At 37.3% G+C, this 21,710-nt stretch overlaps 1 protein-coding gene and 1 long non-coding RNA gene across 10 annotated transcripts in view; one reads left to right on the top strand and one right to left on the bottom strand.

Annotated features, from left to right (window-relative positions):
- The window catches only part of Ghr (growth hormone receptor), a 284,924-nt gene that overhangs the window by 133,133 nt on the left and 130,081 nt on the right, over positions 1-21,710 (bottom strand). The gene's annotated exons all lie outside the window — the stretch shown is intronic.
- LOC147824532 (uncharacterized) lies at positions 1,076-21,625 on the top strand. The gene is made up of 4 exons (XR_015442298.1): positions 1,076-1,152; positions 1,287-1,346; positions 12,176-12,315; positions 20,709-21,625. It is a non-coding gene; the product is annotated as an uncharacterized LOC147824532 (long non-coding RNA).

The following is a 21,710-nucleotide window of genomic DNA, read 5'->3' as shown; positions in this document are numbered from 1 at the left end:
CTCTTACTGGGCAAATATAAGTCACAGTAAGGTGCAGACATGTGACCACAAGTGTGGAGGTGGAATGGCATTGGAGGAAAGAACCAGCTGTAGTGGGCAGGCAACAGGGTTCAGCCCTAGGAAAAGACATGTGGTCTTGTGCATCTAAGTTTCTCATCTTCTCCTTTAGTTGTTAATTTGTGATCTTTCTGTGCCAAGGAATGGGTCTGTGAGAAGAACACCATTAAGTCTTTGTTTAAAAAAAAAAAGCAAATATATCTCCCAAGTTCATATTCCCATCTAAAAGAGAAAAAGGAGCAAAGCCTTTGGCCAAAACAGGAAAATAAAGCAGTTGCGTTTTCACAGGGTTCCTGGGGAGGAACGAGGAGGAGAAGGAGTTTAGATGGCTGATAAGATCATAGCTTCCAGACACTGAATGGCTTTCCCTGACCCTCTGGTCTTGGGCGTTCTGGACCAGAATTCAAATTCCTTCTGGTTATGACAAGAGAACACCAAAACAAAAGAAAAACTTGAAAAGGGAAACAAAAAGACAGCTCCCAATGTACTGATCTTTTTCCTTTCCTCTGTCTTTAGCCCATCAGTCCCCTGTGATAAGTGATTGATTGAGAGAAGGAATCATTTCCGTAAGATCCTTAAATATTCCAGTTTCTGCAGAATCCTGGACTTAGACCATCATCAGAAAAGCATGGAGCTCCATGCAGTTTCTTTCTTGCTTTATTTTTTTTCTTGTTCATTTGGGTGTCCTGAAATGTAGACACATTTTTCAATTTTCTGTATTCGAAAGAAAGGAGATCCTGTTCTACAGTATTTACTGTCAAACTTACAAATACTTTGTTAGGAATAAAAAAAAGCTCAGGTAAAGTTATTTCTGTTGAGGAAGCACATTTTTTGGTGTGTATGACTTTTCAGTTCATGGCTGGAAATGGTGAGACTGACCTCAAGTATCCCACAACTCTATATTTTGACCCTCGACCCTTTCCTCCTTTCCATGTTATTTATAAACCATTTCTTCAACAAACTTATCTGCTATCCCCAGTGCCATGTGTTTGGGCTTTTTTTAGTCATACATTCTGCACCTTCATCAGCTCTGGCTGTCATCCCAGCCTTCTGGCTCAGATGTCCTTCATGGCCTGGCGAAAGGGGACCTTTGAGGTCAGTGGGGCCCTGGTGGGGAGGTGTGAAGAGTGGGGAGCCTGGCAAGACACCCCAAAGACAGCCCTGTGGGATAACTCTGCCTTTGCATTTTAACTTCCATTATGGTTTCGTGTTTCCTGTACAAACTGCAGGTTCTCCCACCAAAGACCCATGGAGGAAAACCACTGGGCTTTACAGAGAAGACTTCTCTGGTAGGAGCATATATTACACTCCTTTAATGTTTATCATTTATATCTAAGCCCAACCAGCAACCAGTTTCCATCTTCCAAAAGAATAACACATTCAAAGAGACAGAACCACTACAAAAGTTAAAACCCATTTCTTCAGAAATAAGCTTTCCCTTGCTATAAACCGATTACTGTTCGATTACTTTAGCTGAAAGGTATATGTGATGATTACAAAGCTTGACACCCTAGAAAGTGTGTATCCCTTCTTTTCTTCTAAACATTTTCATGAACTATTCTCAAGTGAGGGGGGCGGGGTGGAGAAAATTCCAAGGTAAACAAAATAGGGTCAGATAAGGCCGAGGGAAGAGGGAGGGAAACTTAACATTTGAATCCTACTAATTGTGTGACTGATGGGCTATTTCATTTTACAATATTAAAAGAGTTTTTGTGAGCAGAGTTTTAAAAATTCTTTACATGTATTAACGAAAACTCCGTGAGCTAGGCACTATAATTATCTTCTTTTATGCATGAGGAAACACGACACAGAGAAGTGAAATAACTTCCCTGAGGTCACACAAATAATTATGGTAAAACTAGGATTCAATCAAGCTAACCTTAACCACACTCTGCTTTATTGCCCCCATGTTATTCAGCTACTTGCAATACTTGCCTAGTTAGCACTACTAATTTAGATAACCTATCTCTCAACTTTTTTTTCCCCAAGTTTGTTATAGGCATTACCTTCACTCATTTTCTTAGTTTTTTATTTACCAAAAAATAAGATGAAGTCATTTTTTGAAATCATGAAACTTTGCAGGTGTTGAAATTTGGGAGCTAAAGTTGTTTTAAATTTTAATTTAAAACAAAGAAGCTACGATAACAATAAACTAAAAATGTATGCTCTACCCTACCAACCCCTCAGGGCTTAGTTGTAAGGAAGGGGACCCAGCAGTGGAAGGCACATTCTAGGCACAGGGCTGAGATTATGCCAGGTGCTGGGGTGCAGACTTCATCCATAGAGTCAGGTATGCCCTACACCAGAAAACTTGAAGACAAATACTAATAAAATTAGATGTCATTACTTACATTTCTCTATTTGTTGTTTTATAAAAGGCTTAATCTACAGTCCCTTTAATATGACAGTTTACTGTTTATCTATTTATGAGTTAGGAAAACCACAAGAGAGGAAATCATATTGAAAGAATCTTCTGAACTGAGTACCCATGAGAAAGGCAAAGTATCATCCATATGAGCCAATATAAAAACAAATTCAAATAATAGCTATTTAATTTTCATTAATATGATTTTCATCTAACTATTTAGGGCCTTCAACTATTATAGAATTGCAAAAGCTCTTCGAAGAATCCTTTGGATGAGCCTGCTTGCTTGAAGTAGGCACATATATAATATCTTGGATTTATAGATACACTTGAAGTTCACAGATGCTTATTTACCTGGCCAAGGTAAACAAAGTATACAAATGGCAGGGGGATAGGGAACTTGTACCCAAGTCATAAGTATTACTCTTTCCATATTACACTTGTCACACAAAGAGTGAAGGTTGGGTGAGATTATTATAATAACAATAATGATGCACAGTGATAATAAGTATCTCTTGAGGAAAAACATATTTAATAAAAAAATTAATTATCTGAAGACTATGAAAAACAGACACAAAAAGGGGAAACACAAGCTACTTAGTAATTATTCAGGATGCTGAGGAAGAAGATGGAGATACAAACACTGTTTACATCAATGCTTGGACTATGAATTGTGCTTGTTGGTTAAAAAGGATGACTAGTTTCCCTAAAGCTCATAGGAGTATATGGCCGCTACCTTGTGAATTCCCATCTCAACTTTGTGTGAGTTGTGTGTGGCTTTTGCTGTCTTTACCTCTTACCTAAACTTAGCCCCACCAAGTTCCTCTGCTAAGAAAGTCTAGATTCAAGAATACTGAAATGAGAAACTTGAGATTGTATAGAAATACACTAATTATTAAACATTCATTAAAAGAAAAGCTGATTTTACTATGACTATATATCATGAGACTTAATGTCATCTACCATGGAAATTAGTATTTCTGTGTACTAAGAAGACAGAATAATCCCTAAACAGCAAACAAGCAAGTTAAAGAAATATAAAATGGATTTCCATCAGTCAGACCTGAGTTCTAGTTCTAGTTTTTCCATATGCTGCATGATATACCACAGTTTCCTCATTAATTTCAGTCCCACCTATATTATTCCAGTACCTCAAGGGTCTTGGTGAGTGCAGGCCAATGCCTTTACAGTGTCAACATTCAGTTCATGTGAGTTCCTTTGATCTGGTGACAGGAAGCTTCTAGGCGACAAGGATTTTTTTACAAATCTGGGGTTTTTTGGGTGCAAGATTTGGAAAATCAAAAGGTTGAGGAGGTAATGGAAGAACTATTTTCTTTAGTAAGAAGTGGAATTTGAGTAAATACTAGATGAAAAAAAATGAAGGACAAAGAAACACAAACTTTTCAAGGGTAAACCTTCCCAGTTGAATTTCTAAAACCTGGAGAAAAGCCTATTAATAGATGACAGTAAGTTGTGCTCAAGCAGTGTCCAAATAGCTTGAGGGTACCCTAATGATTCCTAGCATAGCTGTAGTCTGTGGACGTGTCAGTGGAGACCTGCACTGTCCTGTGTGAGTTGGCCAGCTCAGATTGGCCACAGCCCTCCTCCGCTTTCTATTTTCTACTTGTCAGCACGTCCACTAGAGGGCAGCAGGTGGAAAGGAGAGGATGACAAAAGGGATTGAAGCTGATGCTTGACAATAGCGATAGGTAGTTCCGATTGGAGTGAAAAGTAATGGGGAAACAAGGGGTGAGTTAACTGAGTGCAAAAGGTGAGAGCTTGAGCGATGAGTGAATTTCTATAACTAAGTGAAGTCAGGGATGGCAGGTAGTAGGAAGCTGGAACAAGGTTTCCCAAAGCAACTAATCTTGAGACTCATTTGGAGTTTTCCTACAACAAGCAAGCAAGCAAACCAACACATCTAGGATTCAACCTCCAGGGCATCTCTCTAGATCTTCACCTAAAGGTATGGGGCTTTTCAATCCTGTAATTTTCAAAAAGACTTCCAGTTCTAAGAAACAACCAAGATTGGTCCCTTATAGAAACTCTGAGTTCCTTCCCACTCAGATGTCTAAATTTACTAGCATAATATGTATCTAAGCAAACTTTAATATAATGGGAAAATTGTCTATTCCTCTAGCACTCTGTCTTTAGAGAAAGAAAGGGCAGAGGTAACTGAAATTGCTACAGAGTGGATAGTAATTTATAGTTTTCAGAGTGCTATGACAGGTACAACATTGCTTAAACTTTTAATCCTCACAATAAACCTATAAAAAGAAATGTTTTCAAACCCCATTGATAATAGAGGAAACCAAGTTCCACCAAGGCTGCCTTACGGTGGTGAGTCTAGAAGCCAGGACTTGTGATTTCACTTTATTCTACTCCATCATAATGTGTAGTGTCTCTTCAATTCTGTTCTTACCCAGAATTTATACACAATCCCTTCATCATATGATTCAGTGGAACTCTAAAAATGATGGCAAAGTCCAAATTATGTGCAGAACAGGAATGGAGACAGGAATAAGAAAGAGAGCTGTGATGGCAAGGTCAATACATCCATTCCAATTTTGTCTTTCAGGAAATTACTCAACCATAATTTGTGAGTGAGGAAGATGAGTGAGATTGTATGGATCAGGGCCACACTCCTGCCACCTGGAAGATCAGAGTGATTTCCTAAGGGTCTGGTATCAGCCAAATTCTTACTCCTCAAAACCTTCTCTGTACTGATGACTGGCAGTGAGAGAAGCAGCAGGCATTTCCTATTTTGCAATGTTTCAAAACAGATTTTCAAATGGATTTCACCAACTAGATCATTTGCAGTGGAAGGCTAACATGGCAGAAAGCATACAGAGCTGGAGTGCATCTTGTTCCTGTCCTTGTCATTAATTTCACTGGATCTTGGGTATGACACCAAACCTCCCTCATCAACAAACTGAGACTGCTGGTCTTGAAGGCTCCAACCAGAGAGGATATAAAGACATTTAGTTTAGCTTCAAATTATTTTAATTGTTTTCTAACATTTAATACATAGGAGATTCAAATAAAATATTGAAGATAAACTTTTGGGGACACCAAGATGAGGAACAAATGGATCAGTTTTCAATAGGCCTTTCCACCTTCTAAAATACTAGATAACTTATTTATTAGTTTTGTAGCCTATTGTCTACTTCCTTCCCTATGGGCCCTCTATACCTTCATCCTTCCACATCCCAAGAAAGAAAACTCTATGACAACAGTGATATATTTTTTTCTCATATTATAAACACAGTTATACCTTGGTATTCACTGGGGATTGGTTTCAGATACCAAAATCTGTGGATGTCCAAATCCCTAATATAAAATGACCTCGTATTTGCATATAAACCTATTCACTAACCCCTATATTTTAAATCATTTCTAGACTACTTATAATACTTAATATAATATAAATGTTGTTCTAATAGTAGTTGCTATACTATATTATTTAGGGAATACTGATCAAAAGAGTACACATGTTCATTACAATTCAGATGAAATTTTTAAACAATGTTTTTGAACTACAATTGGCTAAATCTGAGGATGTGGAATCTGGAGATAAAGAGGGGAGACTGTGTAATCAAATAGAGATTTAATAATAATGTTGGGAAAAGGTTCACAAGGAACCTGAATGTATCAGTGCATCCAACTGTCAGCTGTTTGCTTCACTTATAATGCTTAAAAAAACCAGCATGGCATGGTTAGCTAAAGGCATGTGAAGTTCATTATATGGAATGTTCCATATTACTATAACTTTAAATATGGCAGATTGATTTCTCTGGTGTAAAAAGCAGGCCTTAAAACAGATGAAATTTAATCTCGCACCAATTATATTAGTTTCAACAGCTGTCTTTGTAGTTATCATACTCTCCTATACTTCTTTTAATAAATGCTCCTGGATGTCTCTCAGTGTGCTTTACCAGCCTTTAATTTTCCAGGCTGTTGAGAAAGAAATGACAGGAAGCATTTGTTGGAAGTACTCAGATGTGACTGTGCATTTGTGGGGATTTGTTAACTGATGTTTAAGTTGTTGTATTCCTCATAAACAAGTCTGAGTGACAGGTTTTAATGGTGATCTTCCAAAACAAATGTGAGTCATAACCATTAGTGTAGTACGGGACAAAGCTAACAACTCTTATTCTGTGCAACCTATGAGTACCTCTGGAACATGAAATAGGTCAAATTGCAGAGGAGGCTTATGGGGAAAATGCTCCAGCCTTTAATGTAAATGCAGCTCCATCAAGCATATGGGCTTTATGTGAAACTTCCTTCTTAAGGCATGCTTAATGTAGGACAGAGTGGAACAAAGTTTGGAAATTGTGGTACTTTACTGATGGTCAATCCAATCGCCTTAGAATTAGCAGATAATGACTTAGGCAGAATTATGAATGATTCTGATATCTGACATCATATACATATATGATATCAGATTCAGAGTTTAAAAACAGGTGTTCACGATGATCTGAATATTTCTTTTAGAATCAACAGAATTAAAACAAGAATTCTTTTATCTCAACAGGATTGAGTTTTTCCTTTGACCTAGTATTATTTCCTAATGTCTCTGATATTTATTTCTTTACATAAGGAAATCTGGATTGGATTTTTGTTTTTTAAATCATTTTTGTTTGTTATCATTGGACAAGATATTCTTTTCTAAAAGACAGGAGAAAATAACAGCTGTCTGTGACAACTTCAAGCCCAAAGTTGCTCATTCAGATTTGACACCAGTTTAAGTGTGGTACTGAAAAATAATACTTTAAGCTGTGTTAAGCATGTACCTTAAATACTTCTGGCAAAATGTTATGAATATATGGCTTTTTATGAAAGAACATTAGTCATAATTGGTCAGTTGCTAATTCCTACTACAACTTCAGCTGTATGGTTCAACTGGTTTGCTATGGCCTGGTTCAGAGACAGCCTTTCCATTCTTGGGACTCCTACAACATGTTATGCATGTTATATACATACATTCACGATGTCATATCTCACATGATCTCTCTTTTTTTTCTCACCACTTTGTTTACATAGAAACCTTTAAGCTTCTCAAGGTTAACTGATTTATGGACCCCTAGCACTGGTTTAAAAAGTTTCAGATGAATGAATGAACAACTGAACCAGTTAAAATATTGTACTCTAACTACGTACATGTATAAATATCTGTTTTACCTTTAAAAGTACTTAAACATGTTTTTCTAATTTGGTTCCCACAACAATCATGGGTACAGTCAACTCAACATATAGCCATTGTATCTAGGCCAACAGTTCTCAAATGGAATGTCTTTGACCTCCCGCAGACATTTAGCAATGTCTGGAGACACGCTGGAGGGGGGTTACTACTGATATCACATGGGTAGAGGTCCTGGATCTATTAAACATGCTACAATGTACAGAGCACCTTCTAGCTCAGAAAATCAATCTGTCCCAAAATGTCAATATGCCAAAGTTGAGAAATTCTCATCTAGATGCTTGGTCTCTGAATCTATTGTAATCCATATATTTTCTGAACTTCTGCCAAAAACATTGTTTTGATTGTGTACTATGAGAAATGACATAGTGTACCATATAAAACTACTTATTGAAGAGAGTCATCTTCCTCAAATACATATAAACTAACCAAAAATCATGGGAATAGCAAGTTCATGGTTTGAGTTTTAATCTCTGACCAAAGATGAAAGTTTAGTTTGCCAACCTTGTTCATTTAGAAAAAGTGCTTGAGGGCCAGGGATTTAGCTCAGTGGTTCTGCTGCCTGCCTCAAAAGCGCAAGGTCCCGAGTGTGATCCCCAGTACCAAAAAAGAAAAAAGAACAAGTGCTTGAGTGTAGTAAGCACCTAGGCACTTTTATGCATTTCAAGAGAATGACCTCATTGTCTGAGCTCTTTTAGAAAATTTAAAGTTCAGCTGTTTTTTTTTTTTTTGCAATTCAAACCCCTAGAAGCTGGAGAGACTAGGTGGATTTAAAGACATCTCAGAGTCAAAATATTATCAACTCAATGTGCATCCACTTAGCTATAAATGTCTCTAATTTCTCTTAAGTGAAATAAATAGGACACACATGAATAAATACCGAATAGTTTCTCTGGTGTGAGAAACTGAAAGTGTAAATAAGGACTAAATGTATAATAGGTCATGTGAAATAGGAAGAAAAGGGGCAAAGGAGAAGGAAGTGGGAGAGCTAGGGGAAAGGATAGAAGGGAATGGGATTAATATGAGAAAATTGAAAAATAGGAAGAAAAATCTTTGTAAATAGGGAGGAATGGAGGGGTTGAAGGGAGGGCTGGGCAAGGGTGAAAAATAAGAACCAAGAGAGACTATGTAAAGGTGCAAATTTCCAATGATGAATGTCATTATATTGTATACCTATAATGTACCAATGATTAGAATGAATAATCGATAATGTAAAATAGGAAGAAAAGGTCCAAAGGGGTAGGGGTAGTGGGAGGGGCAGGGGAAAGGAAAGAAGGGAAAGGAAAAAATGATGAGAAATGGAAAAAATGGGAATAAAGTCTTTGTAAATAGGGAAGGATGGAGGGTGTGAAGGGAGGGCTAGGAATGGGGAAAAAATAAGAACCAAGATGCATCATGTAAAGGTACAATTCCCAATGAGAAATGTAATTGTGTTGTATACCTACAATGTACCAATAAAGGAATTTAATTAAAAAATACTATCAACTTAATTCCATCTTTGTCATTGAGAAAGCCATACATGAGGATAGTGAGCAGACATGAGATCACGGTACTGTGGTCATGTAGAAATTTATAAAGTTGTAGCCAAACATCTCTTTTGTCTGTCAGAACTGAAAATTTTTCTAATGCTTATAATTTTTTTCCCTGAATAGGTATAGTAGAGTAACACATTTAGATCTTTTTATAGTTGAGTCTCTCCCAGTAGCTCACATGTCACACAGAATAACAATTCTAAGAATGCAGAAGTGCGTAGACCAGGGAAAAGAAAGGAAACTTGGAGATCATTCTGCCCACTGACTTTCTGCCTTTTTAACATTTGCTGAATTATTTGTTCAAATGAAATTTTACATGGAAATCCACTGTGTAAAATCAAAACAATCATTATGTGAAGCTGTGTTTGGGCAAGAATCGGGTACCAGATTGCCTTAGTAGGTCAGCACTGCATATCCACCCTCTAGCCCAACCCTCTCTGACCCAGCAGCCCATTCTATTTTTGGATAATTGCAACTGGTATAAAGTGTTTTCTTGTAAGAGCCTCTATTGTCCTTGATCTTCCTTTTTTGATGACAAGATAAAGAGACCAGCCTATACTGAAAATATCTTACTGGTAACTATGTTGGTAACTTGCATGCTATCTCATTTAATTCTCATGGGTTTCTGAGTAAAGATAAATAAATAAATACTATACTCTTCAGCCTTAAAAAAGAATGAAATTCTGTCATTGGCAACAACATAGATGAACCTGGAGGATATTATGCTATCTGAAATAAGCCAAATAAAGAAAGATAAACACCTCGTGATCTCACTTAGGAATCTAAAGAAAACTGTATTCATGAAGCAGAGAGTAGAATGGAGGCAGCCTGTGTTTGTAGGATGGGGAAATGGGGAGATGGTCAAAGGGTGAAAAGTTTCAGTTAGACGGGAAGAATAAGCCTGGAGGTCTGTTATGAAGCATGGTCACTACAGTTAATAACAATTTGCATATTTGCAAATTGCAGAAATTAAGTTTTAAGTGTTCTCACCATAAAAAGCACATGAATTTTCAGTTAGTTCAATTTATTCACTCCACAATGTATACAGGGGAAAAATATCATGTTGTACATAATAAATACATGTAATTTTTAATTTCCCAATTTTTTAAAAAGATAGAAACGGGAGTAATTTTTTGAGTCTGAATATTAACACCAAGTAGAGCCAAAATCCATCCATCCATCCATCCATATTTTTGATTCTCAAAGGCTATTTTATTATTCTATTTTACTATGCTATTCAGTTAAAGCCCCCTTCAAGATGATAAATCATCATCCTCAGACTGAACATCTACTGTTGCTTTCACATGATTTCAATAGCCTTTACTGTTAACACTATTTGTACAGATTTGTTATCGTTGTTCTTAAACCAAGAGATCTAGAACTCACCAGATAATTCTAGATTGGCTGTGGCCAGTGCAGAGACCAGACTGGTACTTTCCTTGTTCTAGGTTCTTCTCTGCTCTGAAGAAAGCTTTGCTAGCTTGCTTTGGTGGTGGTTACATCATCATAGGTTAGCTACGTTTAATTTGCTATGACCTAAATATTTTAGTGTATTTATTGCTGTAATCTTGTGTTCCTACTTCTCTCCTTTGGGAAGTTGACTTTTCTTAAACTTAAATGTAGGACTTTACATTTATCCCTGTGAAATTGTATATTGTTAGTTTTGGTCCTCTGGTGTAAGCTATCAAGATATTCTGAATCCTGTGTTTACCATTCAGCACATTAGTTATCCATAACATTGCAACCTCTGCAGATTTGGTTAGCCTCTCTTCTTTGTCATCGCTGTGGTCACTGATTAAAACAAGCAAGCCAGCCAGCAAGCAAACAAAGCTTAGGAGAAGGGCTGCTGCAAAGTCCTCCAGACAGGGTATAACATGAGGAAATTCCTTTCCAGAATGTCACATCTGTATCTATAAAATAATAAGACATAATTTTGGAGTTGAATTGGGTAGATTAGATTTTTTTCTCTGAAAAGCTTTATGTATAGATAAGCTTAAAGAAATTAAGACTTTTTGCCTGCTATCACAAAGCTAACTACAGACATAATTGGATTGATATCCCGGAGTCGCTGGTTGGTTGATGTTTTCTACATCATTAAATAGGATAATTAAATGGCAAAGAACACACCTTAAATAAGTTTTAAAACCTATTACTGATATAATGTTTAGTTTTCTGACAATTTGCCTTTTTATCCTAAAACATCAATACAAAAAGAAATCCCAATGAATTAAAGACTCTGGTTCTTATAAATTAGCTTCACTTTCACTGACTTTTGTAGATAAATCCAACCTGAAAAATGGTGCAATAAGTGTATTATTATTATTTTTCAAATATGAAAAATAGGGAATGTCAGTCCTATAAAGATAAGAAAAATTTTGGGCAAAGAGATATAGCTTTAGAAACAGCTAACAGCCCATGAAATAACAGTGTCTGTATATGGTATAAATGTACAGACATGTCAGTAGAGACAGGAGATGGCTTCCTTTTCCTTTGACAATATCCGCCTTCATGAAAAACCCGTGAACAATACAGAAGATAAAACCAGAGTGGATTTTATAAGGCTGCTCCTGGACTATCCTTGAACAAGGTGGGGAAGCCTGTGGACAACAGAGTTGGCCAATTCCAGGAGGTGTTGTCCAGAGGCCCAGGAAGCCAGGGAGTATCTTTCATCAAGTCTTTTCAAAGGAGAGGCGGCTATTGCCCCTGCACACTTTCATGACTGGTTTAGCCTCGGGAAGATATTTTCATCTGCTCTGAGGAATCACCCCACTTTATCACAAGTATTTTTTTAAATATAAAAATACACTTCACATGGTATAAATATACTTATTAGAGTTATGTGCAAACTATTCACATAACTGTATAACATTTATATTATGCAAAAATAGGTTAACTATTAAAAAATCTAAGTGCTATGCTAAACAATGAATCTGAATCTTAGAGGATTTTAGAGTTCATGGAAATGCCTCCTGTCTTTGTGACATAATATAACACTTTCTTGTTTTCTCTATGCTACTGAAGATGGAACCAGGACCTTGGGCATGCAAGGCAAGTGTTTTACCACTGAGCTGCACTCCCAGCCCAGAAGTAATGATTGTTGCACTAGTCTGATGAAGTAAATCAAGTGCAACTTCCAAGAATCAGCTTAAGTTCGGTCAGAGGTGAGTACTTCAGTCAGTTAGTTACCATGAGAATCCTAGGACTTGCTATTTTGGAAAAAGGTCTATTTTAAAGCAACTGAATGCATTTTAATTGGTATCTGTCACAACACAATTATTTCTGAGTGAAAGTAATCTTAAGTACCTAGATATCAAAATCCAAATTCTTTTGACCTTGTCTCTTATGAAGTGACTGTGTGCTCATGTTACTCCAATAATCTGCCATGGTCCTGACTGGCTATGATCTCAACCTAACTCCTTAGCACAGTATATAAGGTGTATCAGAGGCTGACTCTACTTACCTCTCTATCCTTGCCTTTTGCCTGGCCCACTCAATTTTAGGGCTGGCACATCTGTACTGTTCCACTGTATTTATCACACACAGTACATGAGAGACATAGTGTGCACTTGGGTCAGGCTGCCTGGATTAGACATCTACTTTTGACATTCACTTGCTATGTAAACTAGTAACTTCAGTAATCTTGGTATCTTTAACTAAAACACCTCCTTTGAGTGTTGCTGTGTGGATAAAATGAGATAATTCCTATAAAGTACTTAGAACTGGATCTAGAATAACATTAATATTCAATCAGATCTCAAATATGGCTATTGCTGCCTTGAATTGGTTTCAATTCTGACTCTCCATACCCTAGCCCACTCACCAACTAATGTGGTTACCACACCCGCTCTCCTTTGCCTCATGTCTGTTAATGTTCAGTGAATGATGGTTGTGTTGAGTTGACTTTCTCAGTATCACTCTCAGCATCAGAGTCAATGACACGCTACAGTTCCACTTGCCACATGAATCCTATTTAATTATATCAGAAGCACAGAAACTAAAGCAGTAAGTTTTCACAAAACTCATCTCCGAACATTTTTGTCAACACTATAATTATGAAATAGTATCTCATTTTATAAAAGTTTCTGCTATCATATTTAAGTTCTATTGTTGACAATATCTGAAAAATTGAGAAACCTCTTCAAGGCAATTTACTATAGTCATTATTAAAATACTTTAGCTTCAAAACTTCCTTGTGCAACTAAACTCCTTTTACTAAGCATATATTATTAGAAATTGTACATATCTGTTTATTCAATATAACAGTCAATATAGCATTTACTTTTAACTTTCAGTGTCTCACATTTCAAGATGGGCTGCCATTGGAAAATTAGAAAGACTCAATATTTAAGAGACGGGGTTGAAAAAAATTGATCCAGTTATCTATCGGATCCCTAATCAGGGTCTTTCATAATCAAAAAATTAATGTCCAAAGGGGCAGAGAAAACTTGGATTTAAGATCTGCAAGCCTCACTGTATCTCTCTATGTCTGTCAATATTTGAGGAGATTTGATCGGGTAGGTAGGGCACAGATAAAGTTGGTGTCAGGGGGATGGGTGACCAATTCATTCCATGCAGCAGCCTGTCCAGTGGCTGGTGCACAAGGGACAGAGTTCAGTCACATGGAAAAGGGTTAGGAGGATTTAGAAAGGCTGTCAGGCTCACAGGCATTAGTATTTAGGGCAGAGTTCAGGTCTTGGTGGCGTATGGAAATATAGCAAGAAAATTAACTCATTCCCTCCCCAGGGAAAGCCCATCAATCCTAGTGTCTAGAGTTGTACAACTATTTCCAGATACCTCCCATTGTAAGGGTATCCTAACTTAACCCGTGCCTTGGTCAGGACTAGAGATAGAAAACAGCAGTGACAAATGTGGATTGGACAGGTCAGGGGCACATTCCTTCACCAGATAAAGATGTGCATTAGAATGCTATCGAATGGGAATACAGAGATGAGCAAAACTTTCTCCACGGACTTCAATGTCTAGTGAATTTTAAATCCATAATACCTTATTATACAGGGTATGCAATCATTATATCTGTTATTTGAAACCAATTAAATTGCATTTATTTAAAGCTCAGTTCAGACTTGACACGCATCTTGAAACACAGATATTACAACAGCTTCATTTAGAAGAGGGACATACAGCTAATGACAGCTCCCCTATACTCACTTCTATACCCATCCTCTTGGAAAGAGCTTCAATAAAAACATTCTGAGACATTTCTCCCATGGTTCACACATGATCCGTCAGGCTCTAATGCAAGCAATTTTGCCATGGAAACATAATGTAGACACTGTAAGGCTAAGGTGTAAGGCCAAAAACAGAAATAGAGATTCCTGATAGATGTATCTGAAAAATACTGTGGATTTATTTTGAAACAGATTTGATAAACATACCTGGAAAAACTCTGATCTGAAGTTGAGGCAAAAGAAATGCTCTAAGCTCCAGGGATAGTGGGTCTGTCTAGCAGTCAATAGACAGCATACCAAAGCATATTTTCTTCACTGGCCAATTGTAAGATCACATCTCAAACTGTGTTTGTGTTACACATTGGCATGGCCTTTATGCTGCATGATGACCCTGGGTTTGAAGGTGACAATATTGACAGCATTATTAAAGCACCCACATGAGTGTTGCTGGAAAAGCTAACATGGGACTCTAGTGCCCCTGTTCATGAAAAATGAGAGTGGTCCTTGGGACCGTGGAGGCTGTGCCTGGTGACAAGGTAATGCGTTGTAGTGCAGATAAGCAGCCAGTTACAAGGACCTCGGCCTAGGTATTAAAGTTGCCTTTGCTAATGGCTCTGAAATGCCTACAATTCTTTATCACATAGAGTTTAAAGATTACTCTTTAAATTGAATCAATTATGGTAAAATAACCTAGTGATTTCAACATACAGTGTAGAGAAAATCATAAATCCCAGGTGTTTTCCGAGAGATATTTTTCCTAGGGAAAGATGTGGGATGATTGAGAGATGTTGGGTCCCTTGTTGTGGAGGATGATCTCAGGCAGAGGCTGGCTGGGTTGGTCCGAGCCAGCATGGGCTTCTGCACAGCTGAGCCCAGTTAGCCTGCAGCCAGAGGCAGACAACCAGGTATGTTCATGAAGAGCAGCTCTTTGCCAGCACCACACACAAAATACATCAGCTTCTTTCCTGTCTACCCCGTAACAGGAGCCCTGGTTTGGGGTACTGAACCGAAGTGGCATGGGGACATTCTGTAAACTAGGACTGGCTTTTGTCTTAGAAAAGCTGGGATCCAGGATGGAAGGCTGGAAAGATAGTCTATCATTGCCATATGTGAATTGGGGCTATTCATGGGTGGTCCCAGTCCTTCTATTTACTAATTAGCTGAGACAAAAACCTAGTCACCATGCTGCCAGCTTCTTTATAGGAGTGAGTCATTCAGTTACTGTGTAAACCCAGCCAATCTCCCAGATTCCACCCAGCACGTAGCTTTGCAGCTCTCAATGCATCCTGTTTGTATTTTATTGCATTTCACAAGTTAACTACATACTCTAAGCAATGATAAAATATTTGGGTTTTTTCAAGGTTTTGAGATATAGGTGTGAATGACCAGAGATTGCACTGGGGAGGGAGTTTAGTTCTTTTGGACTTTTCACTGCGCAGAGGCCTAAGCCATGTGAAACCACACAGCAGTGAGTGGACAGTCCCAGGGCCCTGCTTAGGCACAGGCAGGAGGGGTTTTGGGAAACAGTGTAAAAGGCAGGTTAGACACCCTGCTGTTACCCAGCCTCAGAACGGGTCCCCGACAGAATAGTACTGCTGTGTGACTACTGCCACTTCACTACTGGTGTAGGTTGAGCTGCATTCCAAGACCTCACTATGTTAGCAGTGAGTCAGGGCTAATGTTGATAACATTTAACTAAAAACGTGGAAACTTAGAAATGAAGGAACTGACAGTAAAAAAATCCACACACTAATTGGATTCCAGGTACTGATGATTCCATTTTCTCAACATCTCTGTACAGTCCATCTGTTTTTCTTTGTTTTTTGCTTTGCCACTCTTGTCACACTTAGATCATCTCTCTCTTGACCTATTGCAATCACTTTCTTCAACACTTATGCTCCTCAAATTCATTTTTATCCTATTACTAGTATTATTTCCAATGTGAAAATCTAACAATATTATTACTACTTAATACCCTTTGAAAACCTAAGAGGCTCATAATTGACTCAGGTTTCCTACTGTCTTTTCATATAACTATAAGCTCCTAAAGTTGGAAGCATACATTTAAAATTACTTCCTGAATACATAAAGGATAAAAGCTCACTAAAAGATTGTCTTATGTTGTTATCTGCAAAGGTCTACAATCATCTCTCTCATTGGCATCTCTTAGATTCACCTGACCTGTTGCAACTTGCAGAATGCCAATGTCAAGGCCAGTTTGTAATACTAGGAGGACAGAGATCACTGACATAGATGGACATGAGTCATAGCACCAGAAAAGACAAGATATCTTCTGTCTCTAGATGATGGTCAAGATAGCAGCAATATCCAACTCTGAGGCTTATCCTCTTATTCTCCATGACAAGACAAAGTCTCAAATTTTTCATTTTTGAAAATCTTTAACAGGGACACTATTTACTATTTATTGACGCATCTATGACTGTAACACACAAACTCTCAGGACACTGGAACGTCAACCATAATGAGGTAGGTGAGATAGTTAACTGTGATGTCAATTTGAATGAATTAAGAAACTCCTAGAGGATTAGTGGGGCACAGTTCTAGGTGTGTCTGTAGATGACTGACATGCAAGTCACAAACTGAGGAGGGAAGACTCACCCTGGAATTTGGTGGCACCAACCAAGAGACTTGTAGTTTCAGTGAAATAATAAAGAAGAAAGTCTTCCTGTTTGCTTCTTCAGAGGAACTCCAGTCTTTGCCATCACCTTTGGATGTTTGTCTTCAGTTCCTTCAGGTTTCTGGCACATACATTTTGGCTTTCCAGTGCAGACCCTTTGACTTTCAACAGATTCGCAGTAGACTCTGCAGTAAGCTCCAGGCCTTTGACTTTTGACTGGATCCTCTGATTGTCCAGCAGTATGCAGATGGCCATTTTCCATTCTTCCACCCCCAGGCAACCACTGTAAGCCTACTTGGCTGATTAAATCTGTTCTTCTAGTGAGTCCTGATACAGTAGGCTTTTTTTTTTTTTTTTTTTTTTTGGTACCAGGGATCAAATTCGGGACCTTGCGCTTGTGAGGCAGGCATTGGAACCCCTGAGCTAAATCCCCGGCTCCCAGTAGGCTTTTTTTAAAACTAAAGTTTTCCTTCCATGCTGTTATTTCCTATCTATTACTCCCTATTTCCCAGCAATGAGAACAGAAGAATCTTCTTTCAAATAAGTGTTGTTAGTTTGCATAAGACTATAAAGAATGTTCAAAGATACACAGAGAACATTATTTTGGTAATCCTGCTTCCTTTAGAATATGGCAACTCATTCTTGAAAAAATTTTCTTCCCTGACCAGCATAAAACAATGCAACATTTTTTACAGATTTAATTTATAGAATGGTATGATGCTAGATATGAGCTTTTCCAGCAGGCCATGCCTATTACACATGCATATATAAATATGCATACACATATAATATTGTATATCTACATATACAGACAAATCTACATATATCATACATAAACACTATGCATGATATCACAAACACATAACATTTCATCATATGCTTGGCACTTTTGCCTGGCCTACCTATAACTTTGAGAAGGACTATTATTTTTGGATATGACAAGTATTTCCTCTTTCTTTTCTTCCTTTCCAAATACTACTGAATCTTTAGGGTCTAGCAAGTCTTTCTTTTTCCATGAAGCTTTTCTTTTTCTAAGCTTCCATGAAGCTATCTCCAGGCCATCATTTGACTCAGATCTATAGATTTAAATTTACTTCCAAGGGAAATCATTATAAATATAGACCCCATGTACCACGCACCCTGGCCAAATTAGTTATCTGCCATCCACAATCTAAGTGCTCAGTAATTATTTGCTGGATGTTAAATGCACAAAACAGAACCACTCATTGTCTAGCTGGTGCCATGAACATATAAATTCAGAAACCGAATGCACTGTTCTCTATGTTCCCTTCATGTCTCCACTTGCATACATCTGTTTATGCTGTTCCTTCAACATAACAGGTATTCTTGTTCTCAGTTTTCAAAAATCTTAACAAAGCATTCCAGCCCACACTGAAATGAACCTCCTTCATGAAGCTCTCTAATTCATGACAAAGTGATCTTTTATTCCTACTCCTATAAAGTTCAGGCCATTTCAGTCATTTATATATATGTACTGCCATATATTATAATTCTTGGTGTATATACCTGATTTCTTAACTTATGATACATCTCTGGAGAGAAAAAACATGCCTCTAAGTTCAAGCTTTGAAAATAGAAAACTTAAAAAAAAATCTGCAGTGAACTTGTTGAATTAACTATTTCATTTTATCTTGATTTCCTTTGGTTGGAGCATCTTGACTATGTATCTTCATCACACAATCTAGACTTTAAAGCTATAAGTCTTTAATTAATTTCTAGAAGTTCCTAATGTCCCAGCTAAACTGAGCTTCTTCAGAGCAGGAGTTTGCCTACTTATATTTTAGATTGTTGGGGCTCAAGGGGAGACTTACTTTTGGACTGATTGATGTAGTAATGATGTAAACTTAATTTGTAACAGGCACTCATTGGAAGAATGCTTATATCCATCAGATCTTTGTGCACATTTTTCATTAGCAATATTATAGGAGCAGCAATTCTGGTGCAACCAGTTGATAGATTAACCAAGTAAAGTTCCCTTGAAAATGAAGCATTTTTCATCATTCTTGATTTTGGAATATGAAGTTCTCCATGACTATGAAACCCGCTCTGAGAAGCAGATATAGAGCCTCATATTAAGGATGAGTAACAAAGAGAAAATATTTACTACAATACTTCAGCTAATATAATGGTGGCACTGTTCAATATTTAGTTATTAAATTTCTTACAGGGCAATTAGACTAAATAAGAAAACATCCTCTTAGGCCTAATATAATTCTAATTGCTCATCTGCTTATACAAGCAAAGGCTCAAGGGCCAATCATTCCCAGGCACACAGATCTGTCATCTTCTACTGGCTCCTCAGCAACTTTTCTCCAGGGGAGCCCTTCATGATCACTTAATAGTGGTACATCTTTCAGTAACCAAGTAGAATTCAAGTAAATGCCTTATGAAATAATAGTAGTGAAAATAGAAATAAAATGATATGATCCAGACTTGGCAGAAAAAGAAACACATGGCCCATGAATATCATCTGAGATCATGATTTATGTCATATCATGTGTTAACTTTGGCTGAACTACTATAGAAGTGGCCAGAACTGGAAAATAAACACACACAACCTAGCATGCATGCACATGCTTGAACGTGCTCACTTACACCTTCTTATGCAAATACTATGCCCTTCTTTAATCTCTGGGCATTTAAAGGAAGTATTTTGGAGCACTCACATATTTTGGTAAAATTTTGGTTAGCCCAACAAGGGGGAAAAAAGAGGAAACCTTTTTCTTTTTGCTGAATTACTTTCTATATATAAGTATTGGTAAAATATACTTGTGTTGTTATAAACCATTTTCATATATTCTATTTTCTCCTGACAACAAAAAAGGCAAGCAAAAACTACTAGGAGCAAACCAAAAAGCAAATATTAAAACCAGTTAATGAAAGAAATAAAATAACTTTGTGAAGATATCTGCACTCCCACGTTCACTGCAGCATTATTTACAATAGTCAAGATATGAAACAACCTAGGTGGCCATCAATGGATAAATAGATAAAAAAACTAGGTGTCCACCAACAGATGAGTTTAAAAGAAACTACATAGATGAACTATTATTCACTCTAAAGAAGAGATCCTGCCATTTGTCACAACATAGATGGGCCTAGAGATAGTGAGGCTGTGTGAAATAAATGACACAGAGAAAGAAAATACTACTGATTTCTATGTGGAATGTAAAAAAATAAATGAATATACAGAGAGAGAGCGAGAGAGAGAGAGCGCAGAGGTTACTGGCATTGGGATGGGGGAAGACCAGAGGGAAATTTAGGCCAAAGGATGCAAAGTAGCAAATACGTAAGATGAACATATAGTGATTTAAAGTACACCATCAGGATTATAGTTAATAGTGGTTTATCACATTTAGGATTTTTGCTAAATGAGTAGATTTCCCAGGGGTGGTGTAGCTATATGACATGATAACTATGTCAATTTATCCTATCATAATATATAATGATTTTACTATATACATGTATCTTATAGCATTTGGGTATATCTTAAATATATACAACAAATTTTTTTTTTTTTTTAGAAAAACAGCCAATGATATATTTTCTTGCATTCCCCTTATGAAGTCATATTTCTGCTAATGAAGTAACTGAAATAGACACTCTCTGCAGATTCTCTGGGTCTGAAATGTAGTTTGAGCTCTAATTTCAGGACACATTTTTAAATTTCCTTAAAGATTCTTATGCCATACTTGTCATTTCACAGGTCTTTGAAATTTCTCAAGCCTTGCCCTGTAGAGTAAAAGTCATCTTAGTGAAGATGGGGAGATTAAGCCACCATGACTTTGGAACAGCAGAGAATCTCAGCTGTAATTCTTTGGCTCAGAACCAGAGTCTAAAACAAGGCATGGGAAAAGCTGCTGAAATGAAGCCTGCAATTCTCTCCATGTTTGACTTGCATAATGTTGACATTATACACCAGAGAGACCCAAAACTATTTCAAACAATTCTGACTTCTTTTCTATAAATATTTTGAATTGCTTTAAGAGATAAAATAACACATTTTACCCCTTTTGTTTTCTAAATCACTCTGCAGCTCCTCAGCAGCTCACTACTATGGTATGCATGTATTTTTGGCTAGAGGTCAGGGAGGACATCTTAAGGCATTAAGTCTGCTGTTAAAAGTGTTTTCTGTAACAGTTGGGTGGTGGATAAGGGAGTCAGCTACTCTAAAAGCAAAACTGAATTCCATGTCATAGCATGTTCCTGTCTTCAACTGAAGCTCAGGCAAGTAGAATAATAAAAGATTTTTTTCTGGACAGAAAAATGATTCTTCCATGTTCCTTTCATTGTTCTTCCTGGATTCTGTTGTTTCTGCTATGTAAGTTTAAAAATATGGAGACTTCTGTACCAGAAGAAGAGTATTAAAAAGAAAGGAAAATTATAGAGATAGCTAAAGAATCTCATGACTTTTGGGGACATGATTCAACTATTTCAGGTGTCTCTTCCCTCAGAGTCAGCCAAATGGCAATCACTCAGAGAGTAAGAGGTGCAATTCATTTGAAACCTGCAATTTCCTCTCTCAGAGAATATGATTAAGCAGGCTGAATTCTAAGCCTTGGAAAAAGACCATGATATCCTTAGTCACAGATGAGCTGGATGATCAGTAAGTTAATAACCCTTCAGTGCAATTTCAAAAGCTTTCCCAGAGCTGAGGACCAAGGACTTGGCTTGCTTTCAAAAAAAATTCCCTCAGCATGCTACATGG

This window comes from Heterocephalus glaber, unplaced genomic scaffold, assembly GCF_053883595.1.
Source record: "Heterocephalus glaber isolate CG9 unplaced genomic scaffold, H.glaber_assembly_v1.0 deba00001538, whole genome shotgun sequence".
NCBI classification, from domain to species: domain Eukaryota; kingdom Metazoa; phylum Chordata; class Mammalia; order Rodentia; family Bathyergidae; genus Heterocephalus; species Heterocephalus glaber.
Note: the sequence above shows the minus strand (reverse complement) of the source record. Positions and strands in the feature narration are given on the sequence as shown.